At 50.1% G+C, this 18,584-nt stretch overlaps 1 protein-coding gene and 1 pseudogene across 2 annotated transcripts in view; one reads left to right on the top strand and one right to left on the bottom strand.

The window, feature by feature from the left end:
* LOC147718704 (integrator complex subunit 6-like) overlaps positions 1 to 18,584 on the top strand; it is a 340,537-nt gene that overhangs the window by 227,617 nt on the left and 94,336 nt on the right. The window lies entirely within an intron of this gene.
* Positions 17,914 to 18,303, bottom strand: LOC147718705 (ubiquitin-conjugating enzyme E2Q-like protein 1 pseudogene; annotated as a pseudogene).

Below are 18,584 nucleotides of genomic sequence, written 5' to 3'. Positions count from 1 at the left end.
AACATCGGTATCTCCAGTATTGGGGACCTCTAGAAAAAGGGGAAAGTCCTTAAATCCTCTGAACTCCAAACAGAATATGATTGGACCAGAGGGAGGTATTTCGGTACCTGCAAATTCCTGCCCTGACTACAGCACTTCCCGTACCAGGTGAGTTACCTGAGGCATGCCCCTAGGAAGATAGAGTTCTATCAGGACCCCTGGGGAAAAAAGCTCTATCACTAACGTATAGGTAGGTGATTAACAATGTGCCTGACCCACTCCAATCACTCTGAGATAAATGGCAGGCTGATTTGGGGCCTCTTGATGACCAAGATTGGCAGGCCACAATAATGTCCCTATGTGAAACGGCTATTCCGTTAAACTTCTGCCTCATCCAACTCAAGATCTTGCATAGAACCTACCTCACTGGGCACACCCTACACAAAATTGAACGCAGAGACGACACGCTTTGTCTCTGACGCTGTGAGGGAGAGGCAACATTCTATCATACACTGTGGGAATGCCAGAGTATAGTGCCATTCTGAGGGAAAGTCACACCACAAATGCATAAGGTGATTGGCAAAGATATCCAACAAACACCTTAATTTGGACTTCTTAACACATGGGATGCCACAGATCTCACCACAACAGAGCAACAGTGGGCCACCCTAGGCTACACATTGGCCAAACGATGCATAGCAAGGCACTGGGGTAATGCGAAAGTGCTGACATTGACACTATGGACTAAAGAAATGGATAAATATATGCTCGTAGAGAAAGCAGTGTTTCAAAACAGAGGATGTCCCCAGAAATTAGATAAAAAATGGTGGAAGTGGAATACTTACTGAGGTGGACTTTGTATCTCCCCAACCGCTGAACTGGCGCTGATAGAGAGAAAAGGTACTGAGCATATATAAAGATAACTGTTTGAACAGAAGATCCTAGAGTTAATTGACCTGGAAATTGGGGTAAATATGTGTTAAATGTATGAACATAAATAAGACCTGTATTGTTGACCTGTATTGTTTTTATTTGTTAAATTCATGAAAAAGAATTTTACAAAATATCTGGCGGGAGCCTCAAGCGCCTTGGGCCAGGGCCGTGGTCCCACACCTCACCATGCACCGCACCGGCGAGTCATCAGACAAAAAGCGCGGCAAATGAGTCGCTTCGTCCTCAGGGAATGCTGGCTTCTTTGACACCAGCACTCTGTCCAATCTGCTCTGGGTTCCATGCGTCAGGAATTGACAAGTAAACAGAGGGAGTGTGGGATGCGTCCCTCTCCAAATATCATGAGCTCCTAAGTCATGCATGACCTTGGTATGGTAAGCATTTGTGTCATTCGTGGTTTCGTTCCAACCTTCAGGGGGGCTCTATCAAGTGCCGGATCCAACACGCAATTAAAGTCCCCCATCCAAATAAATGCGTCTATTTCATTGGTGAGTAATTCCTGCATGACCGGAAAAAAGGAGGGGTCTTCTATGTTGGGAGCATACGAATTTAGAATGACAATGTCCCTGCCATCTAGGGAACCTAGCAGCAATATGTATATGCCTCTCACATCTGATTCACTATATGTCCCTGTAAAGGGGGTGCCCGTGGCCACTCCGAACCATAGTGCCCCTAGCATAGGTAGAATAGGAAGAATGATACATCTGGCCTCTCCACGTCTTAGCTACTCCATCTGCTGCGCAATCATCCAGGTGTGTTTCCCTAAGGCAAGCAATCAAAATATGGTGCAGCTTAGGGAAAGTTAACACCCTGTGTCTTTTAGCACAAGTGCCCAGCCCCCGCACGTTCCATGTCAGAAATGTATACTATGTTGGGCTTCATAAGGGAATGTGTGTGGCCTGGCTCGACATGAGGGTGACATCTTTGACTAGTATGTTGTGTGTAAAATGTCTGTGGGGGGCGGAGTTGTTGTTTTTTAAGTTGGTTTGTTTTAATGATGTGCATAACAGCCGTGGGCAGGATTCAACATTGGCTCAAGAAGTAAGTACTCTACACAATGGGCGTACCCATTGTGTAGAGTACTTACTTCTTGAGCCAATGTCGAATCCTGCCCACGGCTGTTATGCACATGTTTAAAACAAACCAACTTAAAAAACAACAACTCTGCCCCCCACAGACATTTTACACACAACATACTGGTCAAGGATGTCACCCTCATGTCGTGCCAGGCCACACACATTCCCTTATGAAGCCCAACAGAGGCAATCCCTCTACAGCCCCCTTCTCTACAGAAATCCAGAAGAATCGTTTCCCCCACCAGACATTTCTTCGTCTTTAGCACTCAGTTACTTTATGACCTAGTGATATTTGCAACTGACTAAATAAATGGCTCCTTATTAGTAGGGCCCTATCCCCGAAACTCCTGTGAGCTCCAAGCCTGCCATTAGTCCGTCACTTGCCAACTTACACACAATTGGTCATCAGTACAAAGTTCCTGGATTCAGCGAGATCTCCACCCCCACCAAACAGGCTCCCCCCGCCCATCCTCTGTATTCTCATGCTGCTCAAGCAGCATCTCTGAGACCACGTCCATTGATGCATTTGGCCACTCTGCTATTGCACCGTTGTCTTGGCTCACATTATCCCCTTCAACTTCCAGGGCCGAAAGAGAGTCTTTACTCATATGCAAAGCTTTGTTGTTTCCAACCCTGATCCTGTTCTCTGAGTCAGCGTTCTTGATAGATGACCCCTCCACCGAGCCCTTCTCCTGTGACCTCGACTTGGGTCTGGTGCCCCATCCTTTATTGTGTACTCTTGGCTCTTGCTGAGGTAGTGCACCCCCCGTATCTCCAGCCATTCCCACGGTTCCTCTGGAATCTCAAAGAAGTGTGCCTTCTCCTGCATTAGGACCTTAAACTTTGCGGGATATAGGAGCATGTACTGCAGGTGTAGGTCTCTCAGTTTCCTCTTAACCCCTAAGAATGATTTGCGCTGTCCCTGAACGTCTCGTATAATAATGATATATAGATATCTTGTTCTCAAAGCAAATGTCATGGCGCTCTCTTGCGGCCCGTAGAATACAGTCTTGATCTTTATAATTCAAAATCTTCGCAATAAACGCACGGGAGGAGCCCCGGGAGGCGGAGGAGGCACCAGCGCTCTGTGTGCTCTTTCAATTACAAACACATTTGACTAGCCCTCTGGTCACAGCTGAGACTTAATCCAATGCTCCAAGAAAGATTTAACTGACCGCCCCTCAACCATTTCGGGAAAGCCAAAGATGCAAACCTTGCTGCGCCTGGCCCGGCCCTCCGCATCCTCCACTTGGCACTCCAGGGCTTTCGTTGTTGAGAAGAGCTGTGACATCTGTTCCTTCAGTGCAAACACTTTACCCTTTAGGCCCGATACATCGTCTTCCACTAATGTGACCTTATCTGCCAGCTTGCGAAGGTGAGCTCGCAATAGGTTAACATCAAGAGACACAGTGTCAATCCGGGCTTCCAATGCCTTTTGTGACCCCTGTATGGCGGCCAACAGCTCAGCCCGCAATGGATCTCCCCTCCAGACCCTCATCTTCTTCATCGGTGCCAGCAGTCTGGCGCATCAAACGCTGCGGGGCAAGCCACAGCGTAGCGTACAGTGTAATAGTATTGTAGGACCCCGCTCGGGCCGCTTTGCCCTTGCCCATGACAATGTAGCACCAAGGCCTCCCTCTGGCTAGCTAAGATCCCCCACTTTCAAATGCACTCGCACTTGAATCCGGTCCTGCTTGCAATTTCATTGCCCCCATCGGCCCTCAGCTCCTCCTGCCCAGGTTACTCAGCCCATCTCCAAGGGGGTCTGTCTTCAAGTGGGTATGGCCTGCTTCTCCCAGGGACTGTCCCAGTATAACTGCGGCCGATTACCTCAGGATGCCTTTAGTTTCACTGTCATGCCCTGCCGCCATACCTCGCTGCTGTTGTGTTCTTGGATACCCAGGACCAGTGCTCCTGTTCCTGCCCTGGTAGGTTCCCCCTGGTCTTATTGCTGCTGCCTTATCGATACTCGGGCCCCCTCGTGACACAACCACTGCGCCCAGTGTTCCCTTGTGGGTCAGGCCGGGGACCCCCCCTCGCCTCCGGAGCTGTGTCAACAAGTTTTACTTAATGCCACCTGGAACCCCTTCGAGTCTGCTCCTCCCCCAGGCCCCTCACGGACCCAGAGGATGCTCTGCCCAGCTTCTCCGTGGACCAATTCTTATCTACACGTTCTCTGGTATCCCCTCTAGGGCTCTAGGCAAGGTTATCCCTGAGGCCTTGCTGTGGGTCGTCCCCTCTGACGCCGAGCGGCCCCGCGGCTCTCCCGCATGTCCTCTTAAGATAGTGTCCATTCTTGGCTCAGGCACCACTCTGCTCACTCGTGATGACCCCCCTCTGTGCCAGCGTGCCATCTTATGTAAGCCGGCGGGGGTATGGGAAATCAGCTCCTGGACCCTCCACGCTCCACGGATGTATGTCTCGCTCCGACACGTGTCCCTGCACAGCTACTGGAGGTCCTGCTCTACCGGAGCTCACCCTCCCTGGCAGAATCACCCACTCACCATCTGCGAGAGGGGTGGGGTGGGGGGGGGTGGGAGTCCCACCTCAAACGATTGCCGGTGGTGGTCCACAGCCTGCTCCAGCCTCCGTCTTCGCAATCGAGCTTCCACGCTCAGCCGCACTCCATTCGGCCTGCATGGCTTAGCCTCGATCTCCACACAAGCCCATCCAGAGCCCGCCCGCTGTGCTTTTCCACAGCTGCTCCACTGGGAGAAAGGCTCTTCCCAGATGCGCCGAAGTCTGCTGATCATGGCACAGTGGTCTATAGGGTCGGACGCCTCCGGAGTTCAGAATTTTTCAGGATTTTCGTAGCTGGCCGGCCTGGAGCTCGAGAGCTCACATCATGTCGGCCATGTTTTCAAGCCACGCCCCTTCTAAAGCCGCAAACTTTGAGATTTCTAGTTGCTTGCTTTGAAAGTGACCATTTTCCCCTTTGTTTTTGTGGTAACTAAATATCCCAGGATTAAAAGATCAGCAAAATATAAAGGAAACTTAGTTGGGGGCGGGTAGAAAAACATAATAGAATTAACTGTTCCCCACATTACATGAGTAAGTAATTTTCCTGCCTACTTGAAGGACCATGGAATTTCTTGTGAAGGTTTGGGTATGTTAAAGACCTATGTGCTTCTCTTTCAGTTGATCAACTGAAAAGTAATTTGGCCTCTAGGAAAAAGCCATTGGGCCTAAAAAATCCTGGTACAAAAAAAAATGCCCTATATTAATAGGAACAGATGACTTCTGTCTCAGATAGTCCTCCTGACAGAGCCATTATGATATGTACCTTTAAGATCAATGATCCTGGCCCGAATGAAATACCAATATCTCTTTTCAAAGAAAATGTTGACGTTTTAGGCTTCAGAATTTAGCCTTTGCTTCCATGGTTGTTTACAATTGAGCAGCATACCATATTGTTGGAAGGGGTCCACTGTATTCACAATATATAATGAGCGCTAATAGCCTTAATGGTGCGGTCAATGAGGTTTGCCAATGCCGTGTATCATTGGCCAAGAAGCATTTCTTTGTTGTAGCTGTACCTCACCTGCAACATTTATATAAAAAAAAAAATTCAATGATGCTTGCCATCATGTCATTTCGTAGGCAAATGAATGCTTGATGACATGTGCAGGCACATGCCTTACCACTATGAGCGTGCTTACGAAAGGACTCGAGCAACATTTTGTTTCTATTTACCAATCCAAGATGGATCAGTAAATATAAAAAAAATGAAATGGGACTAACTTGCTTTTTAGAGCTTGCTTCTGCGTTGCAGTGCACAGCACTGCTCACGCAGCGAGAGTCCTTTAGTATGAGGTTTTGAAAGCCTACCACACGCTTGTGCGTGTGAATAGGCTTCCTCCGTCAGGCATTGGCTTTCGTGTGGTTTTTTTTTCTAAAGGCACGCGTTTGGGCAAAGGCAGGCGAATATCTCGCCTTTGCAACGCCCATTTCCCACTGTGGCTAGCACGTGCTGCAGCGCGCCTTCGCTTCGCTGCCACCCTCCCTCCCCCCGCTCCTCTTTGGTGCACGCGCACCACTAGTTTCCATTCCCGGCCCTGCTCCTCAGTGGTGCGCGGGCACCACTGGTTTTAGCAGTTTGAGGTAGGGAAAAATGTGTTACGTGGGATTCAAAGGATGTTTCAGCCCGATCGGTTTGTAATGTATTTAACTTCATATCTGGTTCAAACCGTTGCTTCTATAATTATGCTTCAGTGGTATCAAATTCCCCTGGGTCAGTGCGCGCAGCGGCTTCTGTGCGATGCAATGACGGAGCAAAGATATGACTTGTACTCTATGTCCTCAGCAGCAAAAGAGAGGGGGAACTACTTCTCCAAACACCTAGTGTCACCCCACATAGCGTTACCCACTGGTACCAGCAGGTGCAGAGGCAACCACGGCCACCCACTCCATCCAGTGACAACCAGTTGTAAGTGGTCCGTCTTCCTTTACAAGTCTACCTGAGAAGAAGCCGCTGCAGGCCCAAAGGCGGGTACTCTGCATTCCATTCCAGCTCATCATTCATAGACCATATAATCGTGAACCCCTCGTATCCCCTGAAACTCGAGCGGCCTCGTGACTGCGTACACAGCTGCATTCTCCGCACACGCACAGACGCCAATGAAGACCCTCTAACAGGGAGCCCGTCTGTGCATGCGTCCTGCAAAAGAATGACGTAGCAAGTCCACTTTCTTAAACTGTACTTTGAATACTTCTGGGAAATGATAGTTAATGCACAATTTGTGCTATTCTTTAAATCTAGAATGTTTGCACCGTGTGTGCGCTGCAGTGTTTCAGATACAGCAGACGCAATACAGCGCCTCGGGCGCACATTCTGGGTGCTCAATGGGGGTCAGGTCGTCCTCATCTCAGACTTGCGGGTCTTCCACTGCCAGGTCACCAGAGAAGAGATGCCAACTGGGGCCTCTGTTTAAAGGATAGCTGGTGGGTCAACAGTTCACTCAGAAGGAAGTCACTCTAACTCCTTCAACTGTAATTAACCATAAGCAGTAAGTCAACTTTACATCACCCTCTTCAGCTCTGTCAGGTAATCTTTCTGTTTAAATATAACGACCTTTGTTGTGCAGCACTTAAACCAAAGGGTCTGTGTTTTTAAGCACTGTAAATGCAAAACGTCTCGATTTACCGACGCCGCATTGGTGGAAGGCTCAGTCAGCCCGATCGGAATCCACAGACACTCTACAGACCACCTCGCGTCTGGGAGACAAGCGTTCAGCTTGCTGAGCCATCCTGCTGTTCAGGAAAATAGCATTCCCCCTGAGTGCAGTGGATTGGAGGAGATGCATTCTGGGAAGATAACTAACCTGCTGTTTAGATAGTGCTTTATGCTGCACTTATGCGATGCAAAGCGCTTTAAATAAGAGGTGCAAACAATGCAGCTCACAACGCCCTGCCCACGCGGGCTTAATGCAGGGGAACTCTCAGGAAATGAGTGGTGAGGGAATGAAGACAATGGCCAGGATCATATGCCACTCAATGATTGTTTAAAGCTAGTTTTTATAAGTTGAAAGTGCAAAAGGTGTGTTTTACCTGATTACAGTGCTACAAACGTGCGCTAAGGTTATGAATATGTATGTTTTTCTTTTGTATTTTTTTTTTTACTTAAAGCATCGAATAAAACATGTTCAATATGCATTTGAAACATTTCGTTTTTATGTAAAATTAATCTTTGTAACTTCAAGCAATTCATGAAGCACATATTTTCAAATAAAGTCAAAACAAGTTATAGTTAGCCTTTCTTGCCAGTCTCTCACTCTCTGCAAACCCAAATAACACAGCCAGGCTGACAGAAGCCACTCCAGTCTTTAAACGTGCAAAAAGAAATCAGAAGAAATAAACATCATAGGTCTATGCCGAATATTAAAACAAGCATTTGCGATGCAATAGGTCTCGCATTATTAAAGTTTGAGCTATTGGCATTGCTAAATAATGCAACACCAATAGCTCAAACTTTAATAATTCAAGACCTATTGCATTGCAAATCATTTTGCTGCTGGCCACTCCAAAGTGCAACAAGCATTTGCAATGCAATAGGTCTTGCATTATTAAAGTTTGAGCTATTGGTGTTGCATTATTTAGCAATGCCAATAGCTCAAACTTTAATAATGCGAGACCTATTGCATTGCAAATGCTTGTTTTAATATTCAGCATAGACCTATGATGTCTATTTTTACAGAAGGTATCATTTCCTTTTCTTTCCCTTATGTTTTATTATACGTGTAGTTCTTTAGTTACAATGTCAGTTTGTATCTACAGTCTATGTTAATGTCTAGTAAAACAGGAGAATGTGTTTCTTCTGTATACTTCCACAAATCATTAGCCTGTAAACATCTGACATTCTGGGAGCATAACCATAGCATTATTTCATCAATCAGAAAATAAACAGTAAAGGTTTTTGCCCACCTGTTTTGTCAAGTACCTACTATTCTGTATAATGTTGTGTGCAATACATCTACTGTTCACCTTTGCACATTACTTGTCCCCAAATACATCACAATGCATTTGGCTTCCCACTGAAATAATCATTGACTATTTTAATTCTTCATATTTGTTTAGGTACACATGCTGGTCCTCTAATTTCTAACTTTGGTCTGCTCTGCTGTTTTGTTCTCGCTCTTGTAATGCTGTCATAACAGACTGATGTTCTTTGAGCACCTTCCATTTTTTTCTATGTCATCAGAGACCTTTGGGTAACTGATTCTTATGCCTGTGTTTTGTAAAGCTAGCGTTAATCCTTATAATCCACTGTTCCCTAAATACCTGGATTTCCAATACCGACAACCACTCTTCATCTTCGAATTTGTTTTAAGCTAGCTATGAGATATATTTACGATGTTGTGGGAGTTTCTTCTTTTCATAGTTCTTCACAATAGTTGAGGGCGAAACCGGCAGAGCTCAGCTGGCGGGCGAGGGTGTGGTAGCTGAGACATCTGTTGAGATACGTTGGTCCAGTGTTGTGGAGCGCTTTGTGTGCGTGGGTGAGGAGCTTGAAGGTTATCCTCTTGTTGACAGGGAGCCAGTGCAGTTCTCTCAGGTGGGGTGTGATTCGGCTGCGGCGGGGTTTGTCGAGGAACAGACGTGCGGAGGCGTTCTGGATGTGTTGTAGCCGTCTCAGGAGTTTGGCAGAGGCTCCTGTTAGAGTGAGTTTCCGTAGTCCAGCTTGCTGCTGATGAGGGCCTAAGTGACCGTTCTTCTCATTGCGTCGGGGATCCACTTGTAGATCCTGCGGAGCATGCAGAGGGTGTTGAAGGAGGAGGAGGAGATGGCGTTGACCTACTTAGTCATGGAGAGGGTGAGTGAAGTCGAGGATGATCCCTAGGTTGCGTGCGTGGTCGGTGGGTGTTGGAGCTGTTCCCAGTGCGGTCGGCCACCAGGAGTCGTCCCAGGCTGAAGGGTTTGATCCGAGGATGAGGACCTCCGTCTTGTCCGAGTTCAGCTTCAGCCGGCTATTCCTCATCCATTCGGCGACAGCCTTCATTCCTTTGTGTAGGTTGGCTTTGGCGGTGAGGGGGTCTTTGGTGAGCGAGAGGATCAGCTGGGTGTTATGGGTGTAGGAGATGATGTTGAGGTTGTGCTGACAGGCGACGTTGGCAAGAGGTGCCATGTAGATGTTGAACAGCGTTGGCTAAGGGATGAGCCCCGGGGTACGCCGCAGATGATCTCGGTGGCCTCGGAGTGGAAAGGGGGGAGGCTGACGCTCTATGTTCTGCTGGAGAGGAAGGAGGTGGCCCAGTCCAGGGCCTTCTCTTGGATCCCGGCATCTTGGAGGCGTGTTCGCAGTGTGCGGTGGCAGACTGTGTCAAATGCGGCTGACAGGTCCAGGAGGATGAGGGCCGCTCTTTCTCCGCTATCCAGCAGATTCCTGATGTTGTCGGTGGCGGCGAAGAGGGCGGTTTCGGTGCTGTGGTTGCTGCGAAACCCGGACTGGGATGGGTCCAGAATGCTATTCTCCTCGAGGTAGCGGGTCAGTTGTTTGTTGACGGTTTTTTCGATGACCTTCGCCGGGAATGGGAGCAGGGAGATGGGTCAGAAGTTCTTCAGCTCCTTGGGGTCCGCATTGGGTTTCTTGAGTAGTGCGTTGATCTCGTCTTGCTTCCAGCTTTCCGGGAAGGTTGCTGTCTCAAAGGAGATGTTGATTACTTTCCGGAGACGGGGTGCGATGGTTGGAGAGGCTACGTTGAAGATGTGGTTTGGGCATGGGTCTGACGGCGATCCGGAGTGGATGGTGTTCATGATCTTGCAGGTTTCTTCATCATTGATGTTGGTCCAGGAAAGCAGGCGGTTGGTGGGGGTGGTGGTCGAGGGGGTGGAGGTCTCAGCGGTTGTCGGGGTGGTCGTGGCGTTGAAGCTGTCTTGGATGTCGGCAATCTTGCGGTGGAAGAAGGTGGCCAGCGAGTCACACAGGACTTGCAAGGGTGGGATGTCGTTGGTGTTGGAGCTGGGGTTGGCGAGTTCCTTCACGATGTTGAAGAGCTCTTTGCTGTTGCATGCGTTGTTGTCTAGGCGGTCTTTGAATGAGGCTGTCTTGGCGGCTCTGATGAGGTGATGGTGTCTGCGGGTGCCGTTCTTGTGGGCTGCATAGCTGTTCGGTGTTCGTTCGCGGAACCAGTTCTCCAGTTTTCGACATGTCCGTTTGGAGGCCTGGAGGTCTTCGGTGAACCAGCTGACCGCGTAAGAGAGGTTCCGTAAGCATCCAAATCCTACCCGGCGATCCACTACATAAATCTGATGCCCCAGTGATGGGACGATCACCGGATGCCCTCAGGTCACTGATGCACTGTCCGCTTTGGGTCGGGGACCGACACTGGTTAAGGAAACGGCCGACGTGACCTGCAGCCTTCTCGGACCTGTGGCCTCCGACTGCATTAAGTGACTGGAAGGCGTGGCTTCGCTACGCAAATGGCCTGCCTGAGACACGAGACCGAGGCCGCGGCCCTGGGAAATAATTGAAGAGTGCGGAGCCGAGCAGGGAACCGAGCTGCTGCACGGCCCCCTTTAAGAAACTGTGTGGGACCGGCAGAAACGCAGAGGTACAAAGGAAAGGCCCCACCCTGACGGTGTTGGAGGTATTCATCGATCAGCCGCACCGCGGATGGTGTGCCTGCATTTCCAGGGAGCTGAGCACGCACTGGGCGGACTCTAGCCCCGACGTGGGAAGAGAGACCCTCTGGAGGGACATACTGCCGCCACCAGCCAAACCGAACACCTAATTGAGGCTCCCACCCAGCCAATAGCCCTGCAAGCCAGAAGAGTGAGAGAGGCCAGGTACATTCCGTTGAACACACGGGGGCCGGTCTCGGACCCGCCCGCAGTGGGGGAAGCGTCCAGGCATCCTGCAAGCGAGTGGCTGATCCCGGATCCAGCGACCCAGCAGGGCGGTGGGTGTGGCGGAAGCCGGGCTCTGAGGGCGTGAAGCGTTGTTCCCTGCCACACTGGAGTGGAGTGGGCAGAGTCGTCTGAGTGCTCCAGGTTGATATGTGGGTGACTGGCGGTTGCTGATCTCCCCGGGCGACTCGTGATCTTAACGCCTGGTAAAGTGGTAATAATATCTGAGTGCCGCCACGAGCTGCATCAAGCGAAGGGTATCCTACTTGCGGCATTGCTGTGTTGACTGCCTGTCCTGCGGACTCCTTCCTGCACGAGTTGGCTCTCCTGGACGCGCGTGCACCTGGGGCCCATAGGAGACTATGGGGACACTGGCCACCGGCAAAAAACGGAGCAACATGTCGGGGTCAAGAGGAAGCAAGTCAGTCCAACATAATTAACTCGACCAGTATACGCTCCCATAGTCCGCATTGCTGGAACAACAGTTAGCAGCTAAAGCAGCTGCTGGGACAGACGGGGACTCCCCCGAACTAACACTAAAGGACATCATGGATGCTATCTCAGGCATCAGATCCTCCATGGAGCTATCTCGTCGGACGCGACACTTATTAGGGCAGATTTAACAAAAATTGGAGAGAAAGTAAAGCAGGTGGAGTTAACCACCTCTAGCCTGGTGTATGACACGTCGCAATTACAGCAGGAAGTCAGAGACCTGCAGGCCTTCCGGAGATTTACGGAGGACAAACTAGGTGATTATGAAGGCCGCATTCGCCGCAATAATGTTTGTATAACTGGAGTACCTGAAAAAGCGAAGGGACCAGCTACTGACCTCTTTGTCGAATATCTTATTCTCACTCACCTCCATTCCAGGGGACTATCCAAGTTCTTCGTAGCCGAAAGGACATACAGAGTTCCTGGGGGGAGACCGATGCCTGGAGCACCCACACGTCCTATCCTGGCAAGAATACAGAATTTCCGTGACCGGATGTCATCTTGCAGAATGCCAGGGTGGCACCCCCCCTCCGATATGAAAATGCTGAGGTTTCTTTCCTCCCAGACTTCAGGCTCGCCATCCAGAAACAGAGGAGGTTCTTCCTTGCAGTGAAAAAGAAGCTATGAGACAAAGGTATCAAATATGCAAATCTGTTCCCAGCCCGCTTGCGGGTGGAAGCAGAAGGACGAGCCTGGTTCTTTGATCAACTGGAGAATGCTGCAGACTGGTTGGAGGGATGGAGGGACTCGGACGAACACAATGCCCGCTGACCGCGGGTGGCACATGAGACTGCAGCAGAACCATGACTGAACTGTACGACGCACCTAATGTGCTTTGAGAACCAAACGCACACACTTTGCTGGGGAATTGGAGGCTTATGGGTACAGTTTACAGACATTGTATTGCCAGCAGGGCACTGTATTTGCTGGATACATAAAACTGTTACTTGCCTGTTATAGGGAGCTAAAATAACTCACTGAATGAGGGCGGGATCGAGGTGGCGGAGCCTCTACCCCCTTGTTAGGCTACTTTTAGTTGTAAGTTGGGCGACAGGCACTCTGCATAGTTCGTATGATGGGCAGTTTAAGGCCCAGGGTGTAGGGGAGCAGGGAGGGGGGTAGTTGGGTGGGGGGGAGTTGGGTTTGGAGTTCAGAGTTTCTATATGTTTTTGTTGAATCGACAAGGCATAACTGCACCTATCTGACTGCATAATCTGCATATGTTCTAATGGGCACACACTGGGAGAAAAGTTTTAAACAATTGAGGTGGCATGTTAACAGGCTTGGAAACAAAATCAAGAGATGCGTGGTGTTGCATTATGTTAAACGGCATGCCCCAGATGTCATCCTGCTTCAAGAAACGCATTTAGTTAGCAACTCCTGCAAGGCTTTTAACAGATGGGGCTACAAACAAGTGGCCCACTCAGGTTTTACCACTGGTCCAAGGGGAGTTGGTATAATGCTAAAGAACTCCTTTCCTTTCTCCATACACTCCACCTGGTCGGATGAATGGGGCAGATACATAGTGATATCGGGACAGTGGGAGGGGAACACACTGACACTTACGTCTGTATATGTGCCACCTGGCCTTCAGGGCCGCACGTTTAGAGATTTGGGCGCCACACTGCTTTCACTCCCGGAAAGCCTCCTGGTTGTGGGAGGAGATATCAATTCAGTAGTATCGGGCACCCTAGACCAGCACCTGCCCCGTGAGATTGGCCCAGCATACCGATGGCTACCAGACTTTTTGGAGACCTTAGGCCTAGCAGATACCTGGAGAGTTTATCACCCAGACAGTATCCAACACACCTTGCACTTAGGGGCACACAACAGCCTATCCCACATAGACTATCTACTTGTCCCAGCATCCCAAATGGCGACTGTTCATGGAATAAGGTACATGGCGTGGGGCATATCCGATCACTCCCCGATATGGGCCCAGTTGGTCATAGCTCAACAGAGGGTGGGTAAAATCTGCCCCATCAATCCATGGCATCTTAGAAACCCAGTAGTTCGGAAAGCATTACTGAAAGCCATAGACCATTACTTCCAGTAAAATTAGGTGTCGGTTGAATACTCCAAGGCTCTGTGGGAAGCCTTCAAATCAGTGATCAGGGGTCAGGCTCTCTCTTAGATAGCCGGGTCACGCAGGGAGAAATTAAGCGAGCTAGTAGAAGTATAAAACGAGGTCCTCCGCCTGGAGGAGGTTACTCCGGAGAAACTACACTACCTACAGCTTAAAAAAGAGGACTATCAAGCGAAAGCTACTGACAGAGCCAAAACACTGGGAAGGGAAAAACAGGGCAGAGTGTACGAGCTTGGTGACAAGGAGGGGAAACTGATCGCATGGCTATATAAGAAAGAATTAGCGAACAGGCTTGTGCCAGAGCTGTTGGACGGGGCAGGCCCATCCATCACTGATCCCCAAGCCATAGTGAATATGTTTGCTGCTCACTATAACGCAATTTACAGCACGAGCACACCACACTCCGAAGACGAATCCCAAGAACTGCTTAAAGACAAAACCCTTCCCCCTCTGTTGACAGATGGCCTGAAGTTACTGGAGTGAAACTTCACAAATGACGAGGTCACACAAGCAATTAGGAGTCTCCAATCGGGCAAGACCCTAGGCCCCAACAGCCTACCTATCGAGCTCTACAAACTTCGGCCAGACAAACTAGCCCCACACTTATGTGCCATGTTTGAGGAGAACAAGAGGCTGGGGACACACCCACTGGACCAAAGAGTAGCGACACTGGTCTCCATTCATAAAGAGGACAAACCGAAAACTGACTGTACCTCCTACAGGCCCATTTACGTGCTCAATGCGGAGCCTAAAATAGTAGCTAAACTCCTAGCACACCGGCCTATCAAAGTAATAAGCAAATTGGTACACCCAGACCAGTCGGGCTTTATGCCCCACCGAAACAGAGCTCTAAATCTGCGTAGAGTACATGGAGTGCTGGGGTGAATAAACACCCTCCAGGAGGCAGCAATAATAGTGTAAATAGATGCTACCATGGCATTCAACACCATTGAGTGGCCCTATCTATTCGCTGTCCTAACAACAAGGGGGTTTGAGCCTAGTTTTGTCAAATGGATCAGGCTCCCCTACTTGGCACTCCTGGCTCAAGTCGTAGTCAACAATAAACAAGCATTTGCAATGCAATGGTCTCGGCATTATTAAAGGTAGAGCTATTGGCATTGCTCATGACATTTTTTCTCATTTTCTTTTTTTTTAAAACATAAATAAATGGTTTTGTCATTTACAATGGCAATAGGTGAGCATTAGACAGTAGTAGAGAGTATTCCCGGACACAGAGCCACACACACAGACAGAGCCTCTGTGTGTGTGTGTACGTGGCTCTGTCTGTGTGTGTGTGTGTGTGTGTGTGCGCGGCTCTGTCTGTGTTTGTGTGTGTGGCTCTGTGTCCGCGAATACGCTCTACTACTCTCTAATGCTCACCTATTGCCATTGTCAATGACAATACCATTTATTTATGTTTTAAAAATAAAAAAAATGAAAAAAAATGTCATGTGCCAATAGCTCTAATTTTAATAATGCTGAGCTTGGGAGGAGGGGTCCCTGATCTGAGAGTTCCGGACTGTCCCCGAACCATGGAGGGGGCTCCCTGCATGTACTTTGCAAGGGGGCCCCCTCAAGTTTTGTTACACCACTGGCATAACGTTACTCTTTGATGGTAGTGACGGGTGTGGAAAGGAGCTTTATGGATTCTGTGGTTTGAAAATAAAACGCTGCCTGTGGTGAATGGGCAAAGCGGGCAGGAAAGATGAGACGGTGACAACAGGGTGACAGAGTGACAAGTAGGGACCAGACTGTAATGAGTGCACGTCTAGCTGTGGTGCGCTGCAGCAATGGCGGGCATTCCATCGATAGGCGCCCAGGTGACAGGCGGAACAGCACATGAGCACAGATGCATGCAGACGTCCTGACACACACAGAGACGCAGAAGACAGTAACACCGCCCTGTGATTAAAAGGCACTACCCAGAAGTCTCTGTCCTATATAGTCCGTGCACAGAAGGTTGCGCACATTAATAAGGGCAGAGACACCTCAGCCACATCAGAGCACAGACAGCAGCTTCAAAAGCATATGCGACGGTGTGATCCTTATAAAAGAACCCTGTGTATTTATTTCATTTACTTCTGTAAAATGCTCCTGTGTACTGTTCTGATACATGGGTGACACTATGTCTTGCTGGGGCACGGAATGACTAGGACTGCACAGAGGGCCCTGTCCTGACTTTGAATGAAAATGGAGGAACGAAGAGGAGGGTGGTGAGTCAGGAACATCCGCAGTGCCGCGAGGAATGAGGGAGCCAGCCCAATTAGGACACAGGTGCTAACAGGGCAGAGGTTGGTACAGTGCCCAGGACAGCACTGCATGCAAACATAACAGAAGGGGGGTTTAAACTGAAAACACAATGTACAAAGCAATGATCCTTTGAAGCACTGATACCTTGTGTGATTGTTCATTTCTGATATGTGTCATTCTTGATAACTATGCATGCCACTTCGGACAGGACGACTGGACAGACCTCACCTCATGTGCACGTCTGACAGCTTGATCTTTTATGAGGTGCCGTTCCGTGTTTCTGCTTTGGTGCTCAGCCTTGCGCCAGGGAGGAACTGTGTAGCCGAGACCTGGGCTTTTGTTTTCAAGCAGCTCCCGCCCCTGCTTTATACATTTGGAAGCGTGAAGAGCATTTCTAATTGCCTCCCCCTCTTCAGTGTGCCTCCAGCCTCCATGACTCCGCACTCGGGACAGCTGTGCCCTCTCTGGGGCAGGGACGTTCTTCCGCCTCCACCTGTTATCAGACATCGCTCTGCGATGCAGAGAGAGCCCCACTCCTGCATCCCACGGACAAGTCACAACCAGCTCCCACATGCGGGAATAACAAGACGTACCCCATTGCTCACGTGCAGATGAGAGGACAGTCACCCTGAATACCAGATTCTGCCCGACCAGAGCCAATGTCCACAGTGCGGCCAGCCGTTCAGGTCTCACTGAGAATGTGTTTATTTGCCGAGTATTTTTGACTCTTGACACCCAAGAGAAGCAAATCTAGGCGGGTTCGAACATACTCTCCTCACAGACCAGGTGCGAAGCAAAAACACGAGGCTGCCAGAGGCTAGATTATTTCAGTGTGTCCCCACACCCTCCCGTTTGCCTGTCAAGGAGGTTCTCGTGCCTATAGCGTCCAGGTTTGGATACATGGGTTCGCCCTGCTATCCCCACCCTTCTCTGCTGGCTTTACCAGCTCCCTTTACCAGACTATGACAGTGCAGCGCTCTGTCCAGGGGGGCCTTGTCGTGAGTTATGAACCCACTTTTCTGGACAGAGGGGCTGCTAGAAGCTTCTTACCTGCACTTTCAACAAGCTTGGGTTTGCTGATGCTAGTAACCTCTACCCCTCCCCCACACACAAACACCTTGGCTGGCCCCCGCTACTAACGAGAGGTTCACTGGCGATGGTGGCAGCCAATCAGTTAGCAAACCGGTTGGACTGAGCTCGGTTGTGAACGAGTTTGGGCTTTTGAATACGTATGCCCTGTGGAAAAACTACTGAATAGTCTGCCGGTCAATTGATACAACCAATGAAACCAATCGAAACCAACTGTCACAGCACACGAACAACTGCACTTGAAAAGGCCACTTTCGGTAGCGCTGTCTGCTACCCATTCCCTGTGGTACACCAGCGGTCTTTATCCTGCTGGCAGTGGCACAACATGGATACCACCGGCTCTGGTTCAAGCAAGGAACATGGACCCACTGACTGCTATTGGGGTACTAAAATGCAGCATTCTCGGGATTCATTGGCCTGTCGGGGTTATGGGCCCAGGTTCCACTGCACCTACTATACCTTGGTAACCACATCCACGACTGTTGACCTCCCTGGATGTCTTGTCTGCCCATTCACGGCTGCGGCAGTGCTCTTCCTGCATTCTCCAGCGTGCCCTTTCAATAGGCTGCCACGGAGAATGGGTAGAGGGCCCCCCTATGCCATGCACTAAAACCATCCCTGCGCCAGGCTGCAGCGGCGAAGTGCAACCTAGGGGCTGGCGCGCGCTGCCCTCGCCATCCTTACCTGCCCTTTCACCAGGCTGGCGGCGAACTGCCTCATGACGGCCTCCACGGTGTAGGCGCTGGACCAGCCACGGGGGGTGAGCAGCTCCATGCAGATGGCGCCCCCGTCCAGCACATAGCCGTTCTCCAGGCGCGGACTGAGCACCCGCATGAAGGGCGGCGAGAAGGGGAAGTTGTCCGGGAAGGTGAGGTTGAGCAGGATGAACTCGGTGCCCGTCTCCTTCATGTCCTGCCACAGGGTGGAGTCTTTGTCCAGCTGGTGCAGCTTGACGTTCCAGTCGAAGAGGCTGTCCTCCACCAGCTCCACCGTGATGAAGCGCTCGCTCAGCTTGCGGATGTCCTGTAGCTCCTTCATCAGCCGCCGGCTGCGTGCAGTGCTGGCGGGGCAGCTGGCAGGGCGCGGGGGTCTTGGAGGCGCCGCCAGCGACGGGCGCGCAGCCCTCCTTGGCCTAAGTTAGGAACGCATCTTCCGAGGCGCCAGAAGAGCCGCCATGTTCGCCGCAGATACTGCGTCCACGTGATGTCGTTATCTAAGACGCACACACGCAAAATGCCGTACTCGGAAGTAACACTATGACACAAAGTGAGCAAGAAACAAATGAAAACTTACCTGAAGTGGCAGCTGCGCTGATCCTC

The sequence above is a fragment of the Lissotriton vulgaris genome, chromosome 4_1 (genome assembly GCF_964263255.1).
Source record: "Lissotriton vulgaris chromosome 4_1, aLisVul1.2, whole genome shotgun sequence".
In the NCBI taxonomy this organism is placed as follows: domain Eukaryota; kingdom Metazoa; phylum Chordata; class Amphibia; order Caudata; family Salamandridae; genus Lissotriton; species Lissotriton vulgaris.
Note: the sequence above shows the minus strand (reverse complement) of the source record. Positions and strands in the feature narration are given on the sequence as shown.